Source organism: Barbatula barbatula, assembly GCF_947034865.1.
Source record: "Barbatula barbatula genome assembly, chromosome: 19".
NCBI classification, from domain to species: Eukaryota; Metazoa; Chordata; class Actinopteri; order Cypriniformes; family Nemacheilidae; genus Barbatula; species Barbatula barbatula.
Genome location: NC_136782.1, coordinates 3,542,413 through 3,551,155, shown reverse-complemented (window position 1 = coordinate 3,551,155; position 8,743 = coordinate 3,542,413). Strand labels below are relative to the sequence as shown.

Sequence of the window (8,743 nt, the reverse complement as noted above, 5' to 3'; positions counted from 1 at the left end):
AGACTCATGAATATCTAATCGCGAGGTATCCGATCGTAGCTCCGCCCATCGATTGGCAGGGATGTGTCGCGAGAATATTTTGAGAATATCAAATGTAACTTTTGTTTATTGTATGAAAAATTTAACGCGAGGTCTTGTAAGTGTACATTGGAAATCTGATATTTTAAATAATAATCGACATTGTAATATGTGACAAATCATAACCTGTAGCTCAGAAAATATATTATATTAACTGAACATAAATATAAATTACATTATTTTACATACATTTGAAAATATGTAAAATAATCATTGTTAACTTTGTTACAATATTCGTTTAGTTAACTACAATTATTATACATTCATATTAGTTCATTGTTATTTAGTTAGTAATTCAAAAAAGACATTTGTTTGTTTTTGTCATGTTGGTCAGTCAGTGTAACGTATATCTTCCGTTCTTACACACGCACAGCGCACGCACGCACACAGAAAAACAGGAAGAGTTCATCTGTTATTTATGCACTTTCCACCAAACAGTCACCAGCCGCTTGAACTGTTTCTTTAACTTTGATCTAAATCTCACACTTTTAGGTTTAATAACACGCATAGATTTTGGACAATACAGAAACACGGATGGCTTGATTTTATTGTGGTTTGAAAGGGACGGACTCTCAGCCAGATATAAGCTTCTTAACCCCAACATTAAAATTTCATGGTGTCTGTCAGACGGGACGTGAAGTGGGTCAGCATCAGTCAGATGGGCGCAGTGAGCATATGCTGTTTACATTGTTTTTATTAAACAAAAAACTTATGAATCGAACCTCTGGGTCATTTTCTCATAATAAACACACGCTGAATTATTTATTAGATGGTTATTTATAGAGAACCTATTCTATTATCTGTTGATCTAAATGCAAATGTTTTAGTGATTTATTGTTTTGCAATTCAAACTAGCAGCGATGCTTACAATCACAACATGGATATTTTACAGATACAATGCTCATGAACTGCACAGTTTGAAGATGTTTTATTGTTTGTCATAATTTTCAGTCATACCTGTGTGAAAAATGATAAATACAGTATGTACAGAACAGGCCACCGGCACAGACGAGGAGGGAAAAACGTTATAAAATCACAATTGTGTAAATGGCATGAATTAGAAACATTTGGTTAAATCTGAAGCAATACAAACTGATGTCATGCAGAAAATAAAAATAAAGAATAAATAAGAACTAAAGATGCATTGATATAATAGCCAACAATCGGTCGATAAAATAAAATTTTCAACCTATCGGCTATTGAACGATAGTTAATAGAAATGTAGTATGAGTGCATCTCTAATAAAAACTGATGCCCACCTGCAAACATTAAAAATAAAAAACTGATGTCAACATGCAGAAATGATAAATGTAAGGAAATGAAAACTAGAGTTTTTATTTATATAGAGTTTAAATGAGAGAACAATATAACTCTTAAAGTGATGACCATAGACTGTAGTATCATAGTTTATGTTAAAAATTCTTACGTCTAATGCATTAAATGCAAGTGTGTGAAAACTCAAAATAACAGAGGTACTCTGGGAAACCCCATAAAACAGGACACGCCATTGTCTGGACCGTCACGTCCGGGTATGTAAACGCAGAACATCCAAACCGTTTAATTATATCTATCGTTATATTTAAACAAATAAAACTGATGTCAACATGCGGAAATTAAAGAGCAACAAGTAATGAAAACTGAGGTCAACATGCAAACATTTAAAATGTAAAAAAGAAAACCGATGTTAACATGCAAAAATTATATATGTTAAAGAAAAAAAATTGATGTCAAAACGCAGAAACAAGAAATGTTGAGGACGCTCTTTTTCATAGTAAAATGATTCAGTGAAGCACATTCATGATGTGTCTTTCATCTGCTGTGTGATATACTGTAGACCCTGACATGTAAACTAGGGGTAATAGTCGGACCCTTCGGGGGCCGGAACAAGAACAGATGAAGACGTTGTGTAAAGTAGCTCCACGTGAGAGTCCCACAGCTGGTATGAGTTCAGTTGTACATGGTCATAGTCAAGAACTACAAATCAAAAGGAAAGATGTCATGAATATTTTAAAGATCACATTTTACATACGATACATCTGTTCAGCTTCAAAACTTATCATGTCACAAATCACTTATGAAGAATTAAAAGCGCTGGATTACACACATCAAAGAGCTTTTTAGGATGAAATATGAGTGTGTTTGTGTTGAGTTTTTTTACCTGTCGGCATTTGATTGTAATCTTTTCCTCCCCCACGATATCAAAGGACCGAAAAGTACCTTAAAAAGACAAACACACACATAGTATAAAGTATACAGCGACCGTATAAATTGAATCTTAGTTTTATACAGTATATCATTTGTTTTTATTATTTGAATTGTATTATTTAAAATTTGTGTTGTCACATATTATACACTTTGTATAATATGTGACAGAAGTTGCACATATGCTTTGAACAGTATGTACTGTAGCTATTCATGTTTTTTTTGCCACATAACAAAAACATCTTTACAGTTGTGCAGTTTTCTGTGATGTGTGTTTGTTCTCTTACTGAGCATGCAGTCCAGTTTGAGGAGCAGGAAGAGGAATCCTGGGAAACTGACGGTCAGATCTGGCTCTGTGTAACGCAGGCTGATCAGCTGCAGAATGAAATCATCCACCTTTATGCCTAGACCAGAGCAGATGATCACAGAGAAACACAACACACGAATGAACCGACGTCTGACAGCTAGGTGTGTTCAAAAACAGATTCATTAGCCTGATATGGTGTGTATGACATTGAGTAATGAAGGAATTAACTGTGTGTGTGTGCGTGCTGAAATGAACCGTTATTTCAATGTGTGTGTGTGTGCGCATGCATTTATATGAATGTGTCAGTTTCACCTGTCAGAGCCTGTGGGATTTCTTGGTACTCCAGCGTGTGATTCTTGTTTTTGTCGAATGTCTTGAAAATACCCTTGAAAACAAACAGACGGTGGCACAATCATTTATGCTAAAGCCCTCTCAATGTATATGCTTTTTTATGACTGTTGATGATTCAAATGAAAATGTAAAATGTTTAATATTTACAATATAAAGTAACATTTATTCTCCATCAGGTCACAACATAGCAGTGAAAAGGTCAGAGGTCGAAGGTGAAGCAATGACTTTGGGTTTACTAAACACACAAAACCCCAGTGTTTGACAATCTTGAGCAAAACCAAAGTACTTTATTTCTCCGAACAGAGAAACATCCTCACCGTCCACTTGAGTTTTTACCACAATGCCTGGAATTCCATCCAGTCGAGGTGACCCGTTCCTTTGCTCTGATTGGTGCAGTTAAGGCGACATACCGATCTCCACCCAATGTGTTCAAACGCACCATAAACCAGCACACCCACACACCTCATGCAACTGAGATAAGACTGTTTGAGATAAGAATATTTAAAACCTGTTTGATTTTTGGTATTTTGAAGAATGTTGATCACCAAACAACATACGTCACGCGACCATAACATATGGGCACAAAACCACTGAGACATTTCTTACATTTTTTTCTTTTGCGTTTTACAGAGTCATATACAGGTGTTGAACAACATGAGGTTGAATGAACAATAACATAATTTTTCAGGTGCACTATCCCTTTATATCTATAACAACTTTAAATTGAGGAAGCAAACCATATTATTAACTGTGAATATCAACTGTACACTTGTTATGACATAGCGTGCAGGATACGTCCATGAGCACCACAAAGCTCTTGCAGATCTCCAAACTCAATTTCTTCTCACTGCCTGCAAAGACTGACCCAAAAGAAAACAGAAAAACTGTAACGAAACTTCCTCTCTGGTTAGCGCTTCACGTCCTGTCAAGTTTTCATCACTTCTCGCTAAACTTCAGTAATACAAACGCTTGTATTATTATTAACTGTAAGCAGAACTGTAAACTTGACTTCTCTCACCAATGGCTTCATGCGTTGACATGCAAATCTAGTGAAAAGCATTACAGAGATGTAAAACACATTAGAACAATGAAAACATGTTCTCACCTCCATTTGCGATATCTTCCGTCAGCAGGTTATACAGATCCAGTGGCCTACAGAAATATCCCTACAGACACACATGTACAAACCATAAACACACGTATACTGTATGTACTGTATGTAAATACACGCATGCAATATGCAGACGAGTAACTTGTTTTTACCTGGTAGAGTGTTTCATGAAGAGATCTTTAGTTTCAGTAATAGACGGGAGCCCTGGCAGGCTTGGAGACAATGGCTACATACATTTAAAAATGAAAAGTGAAACGGGTGTATGATAAAAATAAATCCTCAAGACGGTAATGTCATATGAATTTGTCATTTTTACCCCAGAGAGTAAGATTTCATCTGTTAAAGGCTTCTCGACAGACCTGGAAACACACACATTCATCAACATATATAAAGTGAATGTGAAGTGTGTTTTTGATGTCGTAACATGAAGAAGCAACAATAACTAAACCATAAGAAACATCAGAGATCAAAGCACACGTTTTCATTTACACCCTCATGGAAAATGTAATACCTCAAATGTTGCTCTTTCATAGCTCAGAAGATCGAAATGACTGAGAGAAACCAAATCAAGTGATAAATAGATCTCATCTGTGATTCTTATAAATGCTTTTCATTCCATCTCACTGAGACTACAGAGATGTGATAGTGAACGTCTCCTACACGGTGAGGTTTCCTTTTTCCGTCAGAACTCTCAGGAGAAATTCTCCCGTCCGATTGGCCTCTGAGGTGTCAGCAATGATGACGTAATGACCCGATGCCAGGCACGACCTCCCGGTAAAGGTTGTTAGTGAACCGGATCTTAGGTCTCATGTGAGACAAATCCCGAGAGGACACAAATTCACCCTCAGATCCCACCTGATCACACACTACCGTTTGAATGTTTAAAATTTGCTGGAAGTCAGACAGAGCCATCCTGATGGAGAAAGAGAGAGAGAGAGAGAGAGAGAGAGAGAGAGAGAGAGAAAAAGCTCACCAAAATTCCCCATCCTCCAGATTTTTTCTCTGCACTCGGTTCTGCTCTTCTTTGCTCACCGTCAGCCACTCGATCCTACACACACATACATACACAACTTCAATACAAACACATACAAAGATACAACTAAAGCAGAGTACACTTGCATTCATATGATTGAATATACACAAACAATAAATAAATAAATAATTAAGTACTCATATTTGTCACTCCAGGGCCCCTCCCACTCAGTATTACCCCACAGGTTGTAAACCGCACCAGCTCAACAGGACCAGTTTTAGCTTGTATCTGAAACACACAAATCAAACTTTCAATGAGACACTGCAGTGTGATATTGTCCAGAAGAGGGCGCCGACCACACATACTCAGTTCTTTCCTAAATAAAGGCACAGAAAATGTCCCATTGTTAAAAATGGTCTAAAAGCAGCTGGAAATGGAAGTCAAGCACAATGCATTGTGGGATACAATTCCCCCAGTTTCTCTGTTAAATAGAGCAAATTTGAGCAAATGGGAAACATCATCCGGCTAGAATATGCATTTGGGATCGCACACCCTCTGTTTCTCTATTTCATGGCGTCCTCTGGTGGAGTTATGGGTGTAAAGGTGGGGAGGGGGGGAACGATTTGTCTCACCATCTCCAGACCCGTGACAGAATAGGCATGACCACCTACGATCCCAAAGCCATCCTACACAAGGCAAAACAGAGCAGAGATAACATAGATCAAAATATATGTATTTCCTGAAACACCTTTAACAGATAAAGACATGCACATAAAGACATGCATATAATGCGTATCCTTCCAACAGGAGCTTCATGTTTTAAACCTAGCACGTGATATCCTTGCATATGCAGTGAAGATTGCGCATTATTTTTTATAAATCCTACACTCTATTGTGCATATTGTATTGTATTTATAGCCTACATCAGGCTCTTCTGACGGATGAGCTAGAAAATGAAAAGTTTGACTACGAACTATAATTATTCTGCTTCAATGAGACTGAACATGAAAATGATCATTAATATGGTTATGAAAACACATTTGACTGTGCATGTTCATGAACTGAAATAAAAATAGTTCAACATATATAGCAACATAAAAAAGTAAAACAATTCAACTAAAATTAACATTGAAACTAAAATATAAGGCAAAACATAATATTAAAACTCAAAACCAAACTATAACTATAGAAATTACAGTATGCTGGCAGCAGTTTGCCAGTAACTAACTGTAGATTAACATTGATGTTATTTACCTGTAACAGTTTGTTCAAAGATAATTGAACATTCACATTTTTTATCTTTACAGAAAAATCTTTAAAAAAGCAGCCTCATGCAAAGCATTCTGGGAACCAAATTTAGAAAGAGAAAAAAGTAGTAAAAGGTTCATGAAGATTTCTGAGGCTGTTATATTATATTTTTTTCTGTTATATTATAAGATAAAGACTTGCTAATATTTAATGTGTATTTATCTTTAAACAAGCTTACTACAGCAAAACATTTAACAGTGTGTTGACTGTCCATTTAAATAAGCGTCTTAAAGAGACAGTACACCTTGGAGGTGTTACAGTTGATGAGAGCTCCTTTCAGCCATTGTATCCCTGCTGAAAGCTTTGACTGGGCGGGACGACACGTTCCATTAGAGACGGATATAGAGAGAGGGACGCCACCGCCGACAAGAACCAGCAGTCATCTATGACACAATAATACGACACAATAACGCTCTCTGCTTTATGAATTTCCATCGGCTCCAAACATGGTTTGCTTCATGCCTAAGAGGCTCAAAACAGTACCAAACTGTGCAAGAGTAAGCTAAATGTTTATTTTATTTTTTTAGATCTTCGGGACACGGCACACCGGTGAGAAGCACTGCAATATCTCATGGGTCTGATACTTCAGCTGCTTTATGAACCACTTGAACCTGAAGCACCAATCTGGATCCTTATTGGTTATATGATTCATGACTATAACAAATCTCACTTAGATCTCCTTGGCAGATGTCCAAACGTGTGGCTCCATCCACGACAAACTGAGGAGACTCGCAGAACTCCTGCAGGTGAGACAGAAGGAGAAAACCACAATGAATCATTTTAAAGAACAGCAGAGAGAATTTGACTCAAAAGCCTGGAAATGTAAAACAGACAAAATATGTAAAACCTTGCCTCCCTAGTAGGAGTACTACGTATGGGTACGGTAGTTACCGTACATGTGTCCTATGATTTGACATAGCAAAAAACTTTGAAAACAAACTGTTGATAATGTATTGTTTTATATTGTTAATATTTATAGATACAAATATCTGGATTTCTAGGAACAAGCTTTAACAAGGAAAACATGACCGACACTCCCACAAAAGGAGCCTCATGTTTAAAACCTGATAATAATATTTATACTTATGATATAAAATTGCGAAAAATAGAAATATTTGCTGTCCATAGCACAAGACACATTTAGAATACTTGTCAACTACCCATATATACTGTAAATGTTTGCTGTCATTGATGTAAACCTAGAGAAACACACACTATTAAAAACAAAGGTGCTTAGAAGCCATAGAAGAACCATTTTTGGTTACTCAGAGAACCATTCAGTCAAAGGTTCTTTGAAGAACCATCACTTTCTTACCCTTTTGTAATCTGAAGAACTTTTTTTGCCACAAAGAACTTTTGTGAAACAGAAAGGTTCCTCAGACGTTGAAGGTTCTTCTATGGAATCAAAAGAACCACTTGAAGCAAATTTTTTTAAGAGTGCATCCCGGAATTCTTTAAAATATCTTTACAAACCATATATGTCCAATGATTTGAGGAACCTAGAACAAAAACTTAAAATGTAGCATCAAGAACTCCTTGACTCTCTAAACGTAAGCAGTGAAGATGAAAAGCTTCATTGACTCATATAAAGAAACATAACCATCATTCCAAGATTAAAAAATATTTTCTTCTAGGCGGTTTGTGCAGATGCGTGCCCGGGCATCTCCTGTGGAATTAGCATATCATACAATCAATAACTAACCCTACGTATTTCAACGTTTGACTATAGAAATTAAAACAGAAACTAACGAGACTGGAACTGTCAAATACATTTTGGTTAATCTAATGATGAAGATACGGCATCTTCAATAATACAGACTGAGCTCTGAACTCAGTTTGTGACATTTTTAAGATCTCATGAGACCTATGGTGAGATATCTGGCTCTTTTTCAGGACACGATGAGATGAGACTTGTGGGATGTAAACTCACCGTGGGTCGTTTCAAAACCATGTCGGGATTAATCTGCATGTTCTGAAAATTAAAAGTGGAATCCACGTAAAGTCCATCTTGCGGTGGGGTTTCAGAGGGAAACTCGAGTTTCGGGCTCTTCACATGCTCCACGACCCTCGGATGAGATTCAGACGAGCTTGATTTTCTTGATTCAGTTTTGTATTTAAACTCAAACTCCGGCTTCTCAAACAGGTTCATTGTGCTCGAGTGTATGGATGGATAGACTGTATGTCAACGCTCAACTGCAATTCGAATTGGAGATACTGAGGGTATTCCTTGTCTCCAGTCTCTTATCTGCGGACTACCGTCCGCTCCGCCCCTGCCTAATTATTAGGTAAGTATAAAAACTTAAATATTCAAACAAAGATGGCAAATAAAAGATTTGCATGTATGGTAGAGTGTATTGTTTGAATATTTAAGTTTTATACTTACCTAATAATTGTTTCTATCTCCTGCCAATAA

The 8,743-nt window shown here is 36.8% G+C and overlaps 1 pseudogene across 1 annotated transcript; it reads right to left on the bottom strand.

The window, feature by feature from the left end:
• Positions 1-983: 983 nt before the first annotated feature.
• On the bottom strand, positions 984-8,479 carry LOC306908771 (annotated as a pseudogene). Its single transcript has 15 exons — positions 8,261-8,479; positions 7,001-7,070; positions 6,612-6,713; positions 5,946-5,968; positions 5,655-5,708; positions 5,220-5,310; positions 5,023-5,097; positions 4,366-4,408; positions 4,202-4,275; positions 4,044-4,104; positions 3,734-3,798; positions 2,900-2,972; positions 2,568-2,684; positions 2,237-2,295; positions 984-2,052 (listed from the first exon to the last, which is right to left on the bottom strand). The product of its transcript is annotated as an uncharacterized misc_RNA (transcript).
• Between the last annotated feature and the right edge of the window lie 264 nt (positions 8,480-8,743).